This window comes from Nymphalis io, chromosome 13 (genome assembly GCF_905147045.1).
Source record: "Nymphalis io chromosome 13, ilAglIoxx1.1, whole genome shotgun sequence".
NCBI lineage: Eukaryota > Metazoa > Arthropoda > Insecta > Lepidoptera > Nymphalidae > Nymphalis > Nymphalis io.
The window spans coordinates 12,067,688-12,083,774 of NC_065900.1; the positions used below are offsets into that span (position 1 = coordinate 12,067,688).

The following is a 16,087-nucleotide window of genomic DNA, read 5'->3' on the forward strand; positions in this document are numbered from 1 at the left end:
TCACAAAGTGTCGTGGGCTGAAAGAAATATTGCTGTGAGGCTCATTATTATCAATACAGAGCACTACGACAAAGTTTCTGTATAGTTGATTCGTGTGTCAAGAATTAAAAATAGAAAGTAGCATCTAAGTGGATTTTAATAAGAGCCGAAAGTTACTCGTTTCAAAATAAAACAAATAATACCACTTTTTAAATATTCGCATGATAATGCGAAACGGTTAATTGATAATTTTATAAACATCAGTCCTATATTTTGCCGCTTAACGTTACTTATACGTCTTACGGGGGCGAAGCGGCAACGTTTAAAGCGAATGATACCGCGCGGTGAAGCTAGTCAAACTATAAACATAATTAACATAGATAAGACATTCAAAATACATCTAACGCAATATCTGACCTTAACGAACTAAATAAGCCAGTGTTGGGTGGGTGTGAGTTCTTCTTCGTAAGTAAATAAACTAATGGCATGAACTATGTATTATTATATATAATGTATATTAAAAAATCTCTGATGTGTCAGGCTCAATACAAATCCTCAACATTATATTATATGATTGAGAATAAATTTCTTTAAATTTTTTTTTTCAAACTTATCACGAAACTAAGGTCCAGTTATTCGCGATATAAAAAAATTAAACGATGCTATGTGACCACCATGTATAACGTTCATACATCAATTAGCAAAAGGCCAATAGTCTATCATTAACAGAGCATTTAATCTGGAATCACGTAAGAAAGCGCATACGACGTCAGTTCGTTGGAATTATTATTTACATACATTATGCATCGATGGGCGATCATTTGTTACTTGTGTATTCAATTATTAACCATCGTAAAATTAACTAGTTATATCTTGCGGCATCGACTGTGGTATTTAGATTATTTATCATCATTTGACGAGCCGGTTAGCGTGGTTGGTAGATACTTGCCTTTCGAAGGTTGTGGGTTCGATTCCCACCCAGGACAGACATTTAAGTGCATGAACATGTCTGTTAGTCCTGAGTCTGGGCGAATTATCTATATATGCCCTTTACTTTTTAACATTTTTATTAATGACGTAACTAATTGTTTCAAAAATTCTCAAGTTTTATTATACGCTGATGACACTAAAATTTTTAAGATAATAAAAAATAATCAAGACTGTTTTCATTTACAAGAGGATTTAAATAAATTAGGACGATATTGCATTGCTAATAATTTGCAGCTTAATGTTGACAAGTGCTGTGTAATTACATTTTCGAGAAAAAAAGAACAAATAATTTTTGACTATTCCATATTTAATACTAAATTAAAAAGGGTAACCGAGGTGAGAGACCTTGGGGTACAACTAGACAACAAACTTATATTCGATAAGCATATTGAGGAAATAGTGATGAAGTCGTATAAAATGCTTGGATTTATCTTTCGGCAAGGGGCAGACTTTAAAAATATTCATACCTTTGTAATTTTGTACAATGCTTTCGTTAGATCACATTTAGAGTATGCGTCAACTGTTTGGAATCCACAATATGCAAAATATGTCAACTTAATTGAAAATATACAAAACAAATTTATCAGGAGGTTGCGATACAAATTTACTTTTCCTGACTCTGTTTTTATGCCACTTGAAGAACGTAGAGAACAAAGAGACCAAATGTTTCTTTACAAAATATTAAATAATTTAATTGATTCTCCATATCTGCTCAGTGAGATTTTATTTAAGTGTCCTCGTTTTAACGCTCGCTCTCAGGATACTTTTTCAATACCCATTTATAAAACTAATTATTTCAAAAATTCTTTTATTCTAAGATCTTGTAATAGTCATAATAGAAAATACAACCACATTGATCTGTTTAAAAATAGTTTAAGTAAATTTTATAATCTTGTGAAAAATACTTATTAGTAATTAACCATAACCATATTTACGTTAAAATTTTACTTTGTCATAAATAGTTATATTTTATGTAACATCAAAATTAGTCCACTTCCCTGTTAAAACAGTAGTGGAAACTTAACTGGCATAAGTGTTAAAATATGATTATTATATTAAGTTGTAATATACGATATGCTGTATGTTTCCCTAATAAATAAATAAATAAATAAATAAGTATGTATTTACAAAAGAAAAGTAGTATATGTAGTATATCAGTTGTCTGGTTTCCATAGCACAAGCTTTGTTCAAGCTTAATTTGGTATCAGATGGCCGTGTGTGAAAAATATCCCAGGATATTATTATTATTTATCATCACCACCACGTATTTATTTACTACTGTACCGTAAATATGCTTTCTACGAGACCTGTGTTGTCCTGTTTATTTATACTCCCAATTATTTGTCAGTACTGCGACACAGTCTATGACTAGCTTAGATGTTAACAATCACATTTGTAAACTTGTTTTGTTACAATAAATAAATTACATAACTATAATTACATTTATTCTAAAACTAGTTCCACCGGGCTTCGCCTGTCTGTAAAGATATATATTGGAAAATAAAAATTCACTATATTTTCTAGGCTACACTCACACTCGCATCACACATTTATAATAATCATCCTTAATAAAAATACTATTTCGTTAAAATAGGCTCAGTGGTTTAGCCATGATAGCGTAACAGATAGACAGAGTTACTTTCGCAATTATAATATTAGTGGAGACAGTAGCATAATGCTGTCTTCTTCTTTCGAATGTCAAATTACTAAAGATATTCTTAGTGAGGCCGTGAATGTAAATTTGTTGATAAAATATTATATTTTATTTATGTACTTGTTGTCCATCCCGAATTCGTATGAATAAAATAGGTATAAATAATAATTGGTTAAAATAAATTCATGAAACCCAATCGCAGCGCCACCTATCCACCCAATCTAGCAAACAACTTATTCATCAAAATCGATCCAGCCGTAAGAAGTTCAGTAAAATACGCACGTACAAAATAATTATATATAAAATATTGTTGTGAAACATAATATACTAGATTATGTCACCATTTATATTACAAAATAAAGTCACTTGTTAAATTAATACATACATATGTAATGAAAATTGAGTAAGCAATTAAATAAGTCACATTAATTTTTATAACACGATCGCTATATTTGTTTTAACGAAACCTTAATTCTTTTTAATTTAATAGTAAAAATATTTCTGACAGACTTAAGCCACGGCCTTTATACGTTAGCACCTAGACCGACCGGCAGACGAGGCAGTCATGATAGGAAACTAGAATATACCTAGTTAATGATAACTACTAAATTCACTAGTATGCCTTGTATTATTCAAAACAGAACTTAGCAAGTAGGAATACAAATGGTCAAGCCGATGAGCTCAAAGTTGTTCATTTGTATTGGCACTGTAAGTACAAAATATTACCTCAAATGCGCTCCTCGCGCGACCTATAAAATTTAAGATGTTATATATATTATACACAAACTCTACCCGTATACAATTTGCATAAAACCATCAGTTATTTTTAAGCATTATCAAGCGCGCTGATAAAAAGAAAGACATACGAATACACACACATGCAAATACGAACGCACGCCGGCAAACAAGCACACACGTAAACACGCACGCACGAGTTACTTAAAACGTAGTGTTCACAATAATCTTCAAAGGGTAGGAAAAATTAATTTCAAGTACACGCACATTTCCATTCATTATTTATAAGTATATTACACACAATTTAAATGCAGATATTGCCTGTCTAAGCCCCTTTGGTATCGATGTACAAATTACAAACCTGACACCTCGCCCAGAATCTTATTCCCCTAATATTATTGCACTACGGAGGGAAAAATGTGAGTGTCAACTTGGCAACACATAAAATATTTTTTGCGATAAATTATGTTTTTATTTATTTATTTTTATAAGTATTTTAGCATTTTCTCAGTCACACACATACAAGCGCGGACAAACTCTTTCACACGGTGGATAAATATTATATGCTTACAAACAAATAAATATTACACATCATATGTTTACATTATTCACCTTCGTAATTATCTATTCTTATAATTCAATGTCAGAAAAATCTTCGCATGAGTATTGTTTAATTCAAATTAAATTTGCTTCCATTTATAATATCAAATACATATCAAGCAATATGTTCATATTATTTCGTTATAGACTTAGATACCGATTGTACTATTATCCATATATCACTTACGGTATATTTTAAGTACATATATATTGCCAGTGATGATCGGTCTGAATTAAAACATTGAGTTCCATTGTTGAAGAACTATTTATGGCTGAGCTGTCTTAGCTGGTCTTTAGATAACAAGTTATACATTCGTTATTAGTTTCGTAATCATTTGGGTTTGTCAAAGCAAGCCCGCCGGGGTAGATGCCACCCACTTATCAGATACTTTACCGCCAAGCAGCGGTTGTGTTTCGGTTTGAAGGATGAGTGAGCTAGTGTGACTACAGGCACAAATAACTTAGCATCTTATTTCCCAAGATTACTGGCGCATTGACGATGTGAGGAACGGATTTCTTACAGCGCCAATGCTTATGGGCGGTAGTGATCACTTAACATCAGGTGACCCATTTGTCCGTACAACCTTCCGTCATCGTCTTTAATAAAAAAAAGTTATTGATATTGCATTAGCAATAGACCTACATATGTACCTACATAATTTCTATGTTGTGGCAGATTTTAATTAAATTTAGTATAAAAGATGATAATTTTAGGGAATAGGACAAATGAATACCTAATATTTTTTATTTAAACAGGAATGTATTTTTTTTAGAATCGAATAGCAACGCTCGCTGGTAACAGCTGGTTACTCATGTAATAAAGTCAACTATTCCTTACAAACATATACTTGTTTTCGCACAGATGTAACTCGTTATTATATGCATGTACATATTGTTACATAGTCATCAGCATAAGAAAAGAAAGTCGGCGCTACATTAACGTGTTTTAAATATTTAATTAGACGATGAGGTAAAGACTAGTCACTTCGGAGACTAAGAGAAATTACTACTTTTTAATCAATGAGTTCTAATCGTATAAGAATCTCGTAACCTTCATAATTCGTGCCGAAGAGGGTCATCATTTTCATTCGATTTTAATGAATAGGGATCTTACATATCGTCCACTTCCTTGGTAATTCCTGGTTGTTACTGAGAATGAATGCAAAACTCAATAACTCCATTTATCCGAATCGGGATTAGAAACCTAGACCTCTGCATTTTCAGCGTGAGAAACGAACTATACAAACGAGGTAGATATATAGCTCTACAGTTGAAATATGTGGTAAACTTAATATCTTAATACATCAATTCGAAATGACACCACATTAGCACAGATACCGTTAACAGGAAGTTAGAACGAATCGTGATGCCTTATAAAGATGGCGCTGCTATTTGTGTGATTCCTAACCTTAATTATTACACAATGCATGCAAGACCTAGTTACACGATGTTTACAAAGATATTATACATTACATACCTATTATACCTAATGTTTTCAAAATACAGCTTAAATTTTCATTCCAGAAAATAGTTATTCCGTGTTATAAGATTATAAAAAATAAATATTGAAAAATAATATTATATATAATGTTTATATTTTTTTTATATCCGATACGAACTGCTTACTCGCTACATTTTAAGTTTATACGCCAGAAACCTTCGCGTAAGTGCCAACAATATCTTAATAGGATAAACAACGTAATACGAAAAAAATATGCATCAGGCTGTTTGCCAGAAGCTTCCGTATTAATCAGGATTTATAGGCCACGAGCGAAGTCTCTTGATGTGAATACAAATTATAACAAAAAATCCACTTTTAAATTATATACTAAAGAAAAAAAAAATGTTACTAAATATTATTAGTATTTTTGCGAATCAATGACAATCTCGAAGGTCATTTTCCCGCGTCCTTTGAATTTCGATATTAAGCCGGCCAGCTACCATTTTAAAATTCAGTGTTTCATTACGCGTGGTACAGTTGCTATTAACTATATAAGCCAAGTAATTCGCATACCATCTCCTTGCGCCGTCACATAAGTTTTTATTATAATTCTTATATAAATAACTAATTTAGGTTATATGATATAATATACGGTATATAAAAATATATTACACTTCTCGAAAGTTTAACATCCTACTTATATAAATATAAACTATTAAAATAACAGTAAAATAATTACAAACTTTTATTTAGTAAAAAGTAAGGGTCCACGTTAATTTCTCTATGGTTACTACGAACAATGGATATTTAATTAAACAACCTTCGTGTAAAATGTTTGTTTCATTAAATATGCCTCACCCGTAATAGGTCGATGAACTAATTGTTACAAGACTCAGAACTTCGTGTAAAATATGACAAAATGTCTGCAAACGTCAGTGCTTGTATATATTTTTTAAAGTTCTATTTAATGTTATGTTTGACTAAGAGACATGATATTTAATCACTATTGTGTTCCTTGATTTATTAAATGTAAAAAAAAAATCAAATCCGATTGGTTATTTCAAAGATCATTTTAAACAAACAATTTCGTCAGCTTTATTATATTAGCAGCTTTTAAATGTTGCTGGATTTTTTCGTTTGGAAGAATGTTTCCAGTTTATTGAATGTACGAGCAAATATCACAAACAAGAACAATAACAGGATTGAACCCTATCTCCTCTTAAACTTCACGTGACTAGAATTACTACGTCACAAAAGGTCCTAGAGCACCAATCTTAGACAAATGCATATGATTAGCATTGAAGTATTTCCTACTCTTTCTTTCGTCAATCTCCGATCACGTGACTACGTTAATCTTCTCTACAAATGAATTCAACAAACGAATTTATCAATCGACATTTATCTAGGGTCCAGACACATTGTTGACTAATTGTCAAACGATCATATTCACGACTGTGTTTCGATACTCATTCTGATTACGAGACGTGAACTGCGTACGTTTCTTTTAGTAGCCAACCATTTATTTAGACTTTATAACTGTATTGTACTAACTGTAATTTATTTAGGTATTTCAAATAGAAATAATGCTACGATATAATTTATGAATAACTCAAACCCTCAAATTCAAAACACGCTATATATTTGCATTGGAGTGTTATCCTTTTAACTCTGCGTACAGACGATATTTTTATTATTTTACGTGTGTAGTTAATTAACCTGTCGAATATAAATATCCATACATTACCTTATAATTTTAAACATAAAATTAAAAATGTTCAATACAGAAAAGATATATTTTTTTTTATAGAATAGGAAGGTGGACGAGCATATGGGCCACCTGATAGTAAGTGGTCACCAAACGCCCTTAGACATTGGCATTGTAAGAAATGTCAACCATCGCTTATAGCCAATGCGCCACCAACCTTGGGAACTAAGATTTTATGTCCATTGTGCCTGTAATTACACTGGCTCACTCACCCTTCAAACCGGAACACAACAATATCAAGTATTGCTGTTTTGCGGTAGAATATCTGATGAGTGGGTGGTACCTACCCAGACGAGCTTGCACAAAGCCCTACCACCAGTAAAGTATATGTATGTATATATCTTATATATTTAAATGCTTGTTTTAGTTCGTATCATATACGTTCTTGTGTTTATCGGAATGACTTGTAACTTAGTCCAGATATTGTTACTGGAACGTACGTTTCTGTTACAGTACCATCAACGTACAAAAGGATACTGGATGTTACATAAAAAAAAAACAAAAAGTCATGCAACGCAAACCGGTCATTTGTCAGTAATCAATAAAGCACATTTGGGAAATTCCATATTCAAATTGCTTTCCAAAAGAAAAAAGAAATGTTTAAAAAAGTAATCTCTATCGTTGCATAAATGATTTATGAAGAGAATCAAACGAAGTGGAAATTTTAAACGCGTTATTGAAAGGAAATTGCTTTCAAAACTTCGACCTGATGAAATAACGCATTACGCACGCATTGAAGCCGAAGGTCCGATATTAAATGTTTTTAATAGAGAATGTGTTCGTTCCGTGACAACAGAGCCGTTGGCTTAATTACTTGGACATTTCACGATGTATATCGTAACGGGAATCGAATTCACAAGGACTTTTTATGTAACTGTAACCTAGCCGAGACAAAGACATTTTAAAATCTTTAATAAACATAGACACATATACTAGCAGCCGAGATGGCCTAGTGGTTAGAACGCGTGAATCTTAACCGATGATCGTGTGTTCAAACCAGTGCAAGCACCACTGAATTTTCATGTTCTTAATTTGTGTTTATAATTCATATTGTGCTTGACGATGAAGGTAAACATCGTGAGGAAACCTGCATGTGTCTAATTTCATTGAAATTCTGCCACATGTGTATTCTACCAACCCGCATTGGAGCAGCGTGGCGGAATAAGCTCCAAACCTTCTCCTCAAAAAGGGAGAGGAGGCCTTAACCCAGCAGTGGGACATTAACAGGCTGTTATTATATATACTAGTTTATTTATTGTCAAAAAATTACCACTGCGTCTGAAAGAATTAAATTTATATTTGTTTTATAATATAATTATTAATATTATATTTTTATTGAATTGTGTAGCGATTTTTTTTTCATCCCTAGTATAAAGAAACCTATATCCGTTTAAAAACATAATCTACAGATGACGCATTGACGGTTTCCGAGCGCATGTGACATCACAATATCAATATTGAGTCTGTGACAGTTAAATATTTTAGAGAGCGTTAACATTATGACGTCACAGGATAAGCATTAATTAACAAAAATAAAGCTATTTTATAATATAATTTATGAAAACGTGGCGTAATAAAAAATTATAATATATAAATTTTTTAATTCCAATACCCTATAAAAAGGTATGTTAAGGCATAATATACACGAAAACTTAAGACTTTCGAGATATTCATTGGTGATTTCGTTGTGGATGTTTGATATGTACATGAAATACGACTATTTGCAAGCATATTTATTAAAGAAGTATTATTAGACACGGGTTAAGGGTGCATACTGTTAATATCAATCAGCTTGGTCTACATAGTGTTGACTAAGAAGCGTGTGATGTCATACGAATTGCAGTTATTTATTACAACGCTAATGGACTTACATCATCACATTCAATGAAAACATTTTGCTTCAAAACTTAATCAAGTCTAATTCGTAATAAGTTAAATTTAAGTTAAACTAATGTAATACGTATTGTGTGTGTATAAATCCAGCTCATTCGATCGGTTAGAAGCGGTTTGAACCACACCAACAGCTAGTAGTAAATAAAACCTTATATTATAAAAATTAACTAAAGTACAGAGACACACTACAAGTAGTTACAAGTTTCTTGATAGGGCTTAGTGCCCTTTTGGGTAGACTCTCTCAAAGCATTTTTTTTTTATAGAATAGGAAGGCGGACGAGCATATGGGCCACCTGATGGTAAGTGGTCACCAAACGCCCTTAGACATTGGCATTGTAAGAAATGTTAACCATCGCTTAGATCACCAATGCGCCACCAACCTTGGTATCTAAGATGTTATGTCCCTTGCGCCTGTAATTACACTGGCTCACTCACCCTTCAAACCGGAACACAACAATACCAAGTACTGCTGTTTTGCGGTAGAATATCTGATGAGTTGGTGGTACCTACCCAGACGAGCTTGCACAAAGCTCTACCACCAGTAACCACCACCAGCATATTCTAGTGTCAAACAGAAATACTCAGTATTGTTGTGTTCCGGTTTGAAAGGCATCGCGTCAGTCAAACAGAGATTCTGATTAATAATATTTAGTGATTTATAGTAGAAACAATGATTTTATAAACCACAATTAGAACGGTAACGATAGTATCAAACGGACTAATTATTTAATCGATAAAACAAATTCGCTACGGTTTTGTGCAGTGAACTCAAAATTATCACGCAATGTCTCAATTAATTTGGTACTTTCATATTTTGTATCGGTTTTGCAACATTATAAAATGTAACATTAAAAGAATATAACATATTTTCGGTGTTCTGTAAATTTATCGCGTATGACATAACTTACATCCTTGATAAAAGGGAAATAAAAGTAAGTTGCCTAATCATAATCGTATACTGCGACTACCGCTAATAATCTAAAGACTAACAAATAATACTCGTCCCTACAATACCAAACTTTAGCCAATCGGTGCATTCCTTAACTTATCGTATTATATCATCAACGCACACAGTTCTGCATGTTGCAAGAAAACTCAGCTGCATCAAGCCTTTTGTCTCACAAAGACGGAAGCGGTTCGATTTTGCGGCCCTAACTACAAGCTACACGACCATACCCAACACATGATAATAACCAAACGTATACCTCGAAACGACGTCCAAAATATTCTGAAACAACTAGGCTTGGAAGACTAAGCTTATCGTAATGCGTATGTTTCGCGAAATCACTGCGTTAAAAATATATATATGATAAATTTCCTTATCAAAATATCACTTCACTCTCACTGTTTCACACAAAGCCTGATAAGAATTTTTGTTTTCGAAAAAAATTTAAAAAGAATCTTCTCACCGCAGTTAACTACAATGCTAATAACGTGAAATTATCTTTTAGCTCGCTTCCAGCTCCTTCCCTTCATTCAGAAGGCAAGTGTGGATTTGTTTTATACTTTTTTTCCTGAATTCGGTTTTCTTTCCGGGTACGCGTCCGGGCCATGCCGACGAGGCGACTGGTAGGATCGAACGCTACCCTGGGGGAGGCTGCGTATTTGCGCATGCCGCGCAAGCAAAAACCTACTTCATACCTGCAATATACGGTACTATTTCCATCGTTAAAATACATTCCGTCAATCGATTTTTACTTTATGCTAGAAAGGTATATGTCACACGGCTGCTTATTACACTCAAACTTAATACATAGGTATTAAAGTTTATTATTGTGTATGATCGAGGTTATTGTGGAAATTTAGGGATGAGGCGAGGTCGGTGTGTTGAATGGTTGTTTTAGCGACAGAGGGCGTTGTTTGATATAGCGGTCTGTTACCGGGCGCTTCTTAAAAGCACTTTGTTGAACGTCAATATACGAAATTCGTACAGCTGTTTGATCTTCATAAGTCTCGATTTATCTTTCTCTTTTCTTTATACATAATTTCTTACGAAAACCGTCAAAGCGAGACATTTTTATACTCTATATTATAGTTACTTGTTACCATTAACATTTACCGTTCCAAAACAATTATTTGCAAGGAAAATAGTTTACATTATGAATATAGCTAATAGGAAGTGAACGTACTGTACCTAAAAAAGCAATGAGTAAGCCCGCAACGGTCTAGCATTGCAGACGAGACGCCACGTGGGCGGCGGAGTCGGTGAATCGTATGCGGTTCAATCGATACGATGCAGTGTTCGGCTCATCTGCTGTTACCCTGTTACTCTTCTGCCGACCTTCAGTTAGATCATTTCGAAGCTTGACGTAAAACATTTTACGAATTTAATTAATTTGTAATTTAATAAAGTGCTGAACTAATGGCCGTTGCACAATTATTTATTTATATTTTTTAATTTTAGGAAAATACTTAACGATTCTTGTAAAAAACAAAACCGCTAATTGACTTACGGTTAAATATAAATAAATGCTTGTTAGTTATTAAAAAATTATCAAGTTATAGTAGTACCGTAAATAAAAATAATTTAACTGTTTATATTTAACCTCTGATTGTATTTTTTTTATCTGTATTTTAGAATACATATAAAAATCGCACACACAAAACCATTGGCGTGTCAATAGTTTGTATCGACATTATTAGTCACTTACTAAATTAGTCGGAACAGATTCGCAGCACGTAACATCAGAGGAAACTGCGTTAATAGAATACAAAATTGTTATTATATTTTAAAGTAAGGAAGAATATGATTGAAGTGTTGGACATATTTAAAAAGACTCCATTAGTCTTGAAGACTTTTGGAGCTCTTACCACAACGGTGCTCTGATGCGGATTTGTGGATACATACGTTGCACTGAGATATACAGTTTTTCTCAAGTTGGTTTCCTTCAGTAATGAGCTCCATAATGAATTATTAATATAAGTTTATATTAATATTGTTTGAAACTGCAATCTCCGGATATGATTTACGTGTTGTAGCCACTGGCCCATTTCTTTTTTTGGCAAATGTGCCACATGATAGTAAGTTGTCAACACTCCTTAAAGACATGGCGCTGTAAGAAATATTAACCATCCCTTACATCGCCAATACGCGACCAACCTCGGGAACTGAGTCCCATGAACTCTGGACCCATGAACTCCCATGAACACTGGCTTTCTCAGCCTTCAAACCGAAACACAGCTGTACTAAGTATTTCTGTCTGCCGTAGAACACGTCTTTTTACATGAGAGAACATAGGACATATGATAAAAATTAACTAGAAATCGTGTACCTATATTTTTGTACCTGTATTATTTCACTTTATGTGAATATAAAACAGTTTTAATAATTTAAAGCGACTTCAAAGAACACGAGAACACGTAAAACTTGATTACTTTTTCTTTTGTTTCAGTTAATGCCGCGAGTTACCTTCAGTAATAGAAAACTTTATTTAACGTGATGCATTTTTAGATGAACGAAGTACATACAGTTGTTACATATACATAAAGCTTTAATTTACTTACTCGTATGAATATATTTTTATATTATGAATGAATATTTTTTTTGTCTACACATATTTAGGATTATAATGATTTTACCACAACAGAAAAAATATCTTTTCTTAATAAATAATATCCTTAGTAATATTATAAATGCGATAGTGAGTTTGTTTGTTTAATTGTTAAGCTTTCAAGTCTTAACTACACCATCAGCCGCATGAAATTATGCATTTTTTTTATCATTAATAGGCCAGTGCTTGACCGTTGATGTTAAGCATCGACACGTACTAGGATGTAGCATGCTTGTCTAGAAGAAATATGTTTACTCTAGATTTAAAGACACCAACGTTGTATCAGGAAATACAGACTCAGGCAAAGTATTTCACAGTTTTTCAGTGCGAATGATAAATGTGTATTCGAAGTGCTTCGTACGTAGGCGGGGAATTTCCACTGTGTACCTTTGGCACTTTGGTTGCGTTTGCCTGGCCGTTCGATAGTAAAACGAGCTCAATTAACTCGTGTAATTTCTGAGTACGTTCTCCGAAATGTATTCGATAGAAAACGGAAAGTGACGCAACTATACGTCGATGTTCAAAACTTTGGAGTCTTGACTTGACCAATGTGTCGTCTCTTATCAGCCTCCGGGCGCGCAACTTGATCAACTCTAGAGCCTGAAGGTGGTACTTAGCAGAGCGGTCCTAAAGGTTAGAGCAGTACTCCATAAATGACCTCACTTGTGCTTTGTATAAGCTGAGCAGTTGTTCTGGAGTAAAGTAACCTTGGGGACGATACCAAGCTTTCGACCGGCTATTTGGGCTTTGGATTCAATAAAAGAGCCAAAGTTTAGAGTTGACGTGAGAGTAACGCCAAGAAGTTCAAGGTTTCGGTTTCGGAAAGAGGGAGATAGCTGGAATTCTCCCTTTTTGGCGGAAAACAAACACGTCTTCGTCTTGGTTGCATTGAAGATGACCAAATTGGCATCGCCCCAATCGGACACTATCTTATGGGTCACGCTCAGGCGCTCAACCATTTGGTCCAACGAGTGGCCATCAAATACATTTCGTAACGATCGATTTCTCAGCAAGTCCATATCCAAGGAAACAGCAAGTGCCTCCCCTCGATGGACTCACTCTAGATGTGTGTGATAAACGTCAGAAGTACCGACAGTACGGATGTACTGTCGGTCACTGAGAAGGTCATTAAAGAAGGTCATCAACTAATAACTTCGAGCTTTCGTCTTTTTAAGTATAATAATTAATTTTAAAAACAGTCTTGGTAATGTTTTATTTCAGTTTAACTAAAACAAATGTCAATCGACACTTCACAGTTAAGTTTCGGTTTTCGAACAAAAAAATACAATGGCTTATTAAACGGTAATCTAATCATGTCACATACAGCTAAGTTTCAATTAAAACATAACAATATCGTAAACAATCAAGTGTAATCGAAGATAGGGTTTATATAACAACACGGCTGGATGAGCACAATGTATATATTACACGTTATGTGACGCGTGCAGCGTCCTGCGACGTGGTACGGTCACATCGATCGCTACCTTCACACGACAAAGGACAGGTATCTATTATTAGATAAAAGCTTGGAGAAAAGCTAAATATGACAATATATACGCATATTTTTACCAAAAAAAATTAAGTCTTTTGCAATGCTTAATTGAAAAACTACTAACCCAATACATAACACACACCAGAAGATTCAGTGCGTTCATTTAAAATATTGCTATATAAGTAGCTGCACTTTGCAGTTTCGACCTGCATTCGATTAAGACTATTGACGTGACAATCGTGAACTTTATGTTCTTCTTACAACTAAGTGCATATGAAAATTTTGATAGCAAATCCTTTTATTTAAAATGTAAACATCTGATACAGAAATAGAATAAACGTGAAAAACATAAGTATTTTCTTTTTTTGACAAATTTATTCACAGGTCTAAGACGAAAGATAACCATCCACTCTAGCTCTAAATATATATAGCCTATATAATATAGCCTATTCCATTCACTCCTCGTGAAGACAATTAAACAATGTTCACCTTGAATGGACGCGATCTTAAATTTTGCATTTATGAAAAAATGCTGTTTTATATGTCGGCGAATTTGTTATCGGAACTTTGAAAGTTAAATTAAAGTTAATATATGTGATTAAATGGAATAGTGTTATATTAAAAATAAAGATATATTAATCAAATAACCATTTGTAGTGCTTACTCTATAAAAAAATCACAATTAAAGTTTTAGGATCACTCATGACTGTTATGCTAATGATTACGTCGTATCATTTTTATCTTTTATGTTTTAAGGAGTTTTTTATTATTATTGTTATGGCTATTGGTGAAAATAGTGCTAAATTATTATCAGACATGCTCGTCTGCCTTATTAAATAAATAAATAAAATATATATGTCTAAATTATTCGTGAAATGTTAATTATTATAAATGCAATAAAGCTATTTTAATAAATATATTATTTTATTTATTTGCAAAACTATTCTGATCCCGCAAAAATATCCGTGCCAAAATGTAAATCGCATATATTGAAAAGTATATAAGTTGATGTATTGCGGCGCCATCTAGTAGCGAGTTAGAGCGTACGTATACTTGTACATGAAGTTGCTCCATGAAATATTACAAGGAGGTAGGACAAGCCACGCGGTGGTAACTACGTACCATAAAGTGTTCCACGGCGCATTTGTTCATATTTATAACAAATAACGCTTTAAATCGATGTGTTATAATTTAAATATCCACATCGAGTTGCTAACATGAGCTTTCTCTACATATAACTTTGCAATTTTTAAATTGTTGTTACTATTAATTAATTAATTAAATAGTTTCATTAATCAAATGATAATGTTCTGTGTATATATTATGTTGATAATATATAATCCAAATATAAATATTGTAAGTCGATATTGTGCACGTGAGTCGGACACCGTGTTCGCTCGACACAGGAACCCTTGGCCACGTGACCTGGAAGTCACATTTCGAAGGGGAGACTGACAATAGATTCTATATCCCTAATTTAGCGATCATAATTATATTTGATGACTTTAATTTGTAAACTGTACACGATTTTATTTTTTACAATTAATAAATTCATATATTATTTAGGTTATTATATGTATATAATAATCGTGCTTCGCGCTATAGGAAAGAAATGAAAATTATCAAAAATATCTGATGAAATACAAAAATCTAGAAGTGGACCATTTAAGGGCTCTTAATCTTTATGACATAGATTAGTATGTAAATTAATGTTAAATATTTATAATAAAATTAATTACTATATTTTAATGTATAATCTTAACTATGCCAATAAATATAAACCATATAAAAACCTGTATAAATTAAGGTTCAACTCAATATAACATTATATAGAGGATAAAAATGAGTGCAATTAATGTTTATTTTAAGGCAGGATATACAAATTTAATTCTATTTATGTGTTTGTAGAAAAAGAATTTACTACTGAGTTTCTTACCAGTTCTTGCAGCTAGATTTAATATCACGAATCAGTGTTTTTTTTATAGGA

At 33.0% G+C, this 16,087-nt stretch overlaps 1 protein-coding gene across 1 annotated transcript in view; it reads right to left on the reverse strand.

Moving 5' to 3' along the window:
* Nucleotides 1-16,087, reverse strand: part of LOC126772990 (adenomatous polyposis coli protein-like) — a 61,468-nt gene that overhangs the window by 37,815 nt on the left and 7,566 nt on the right. The window lies entirely within an intron of this gene.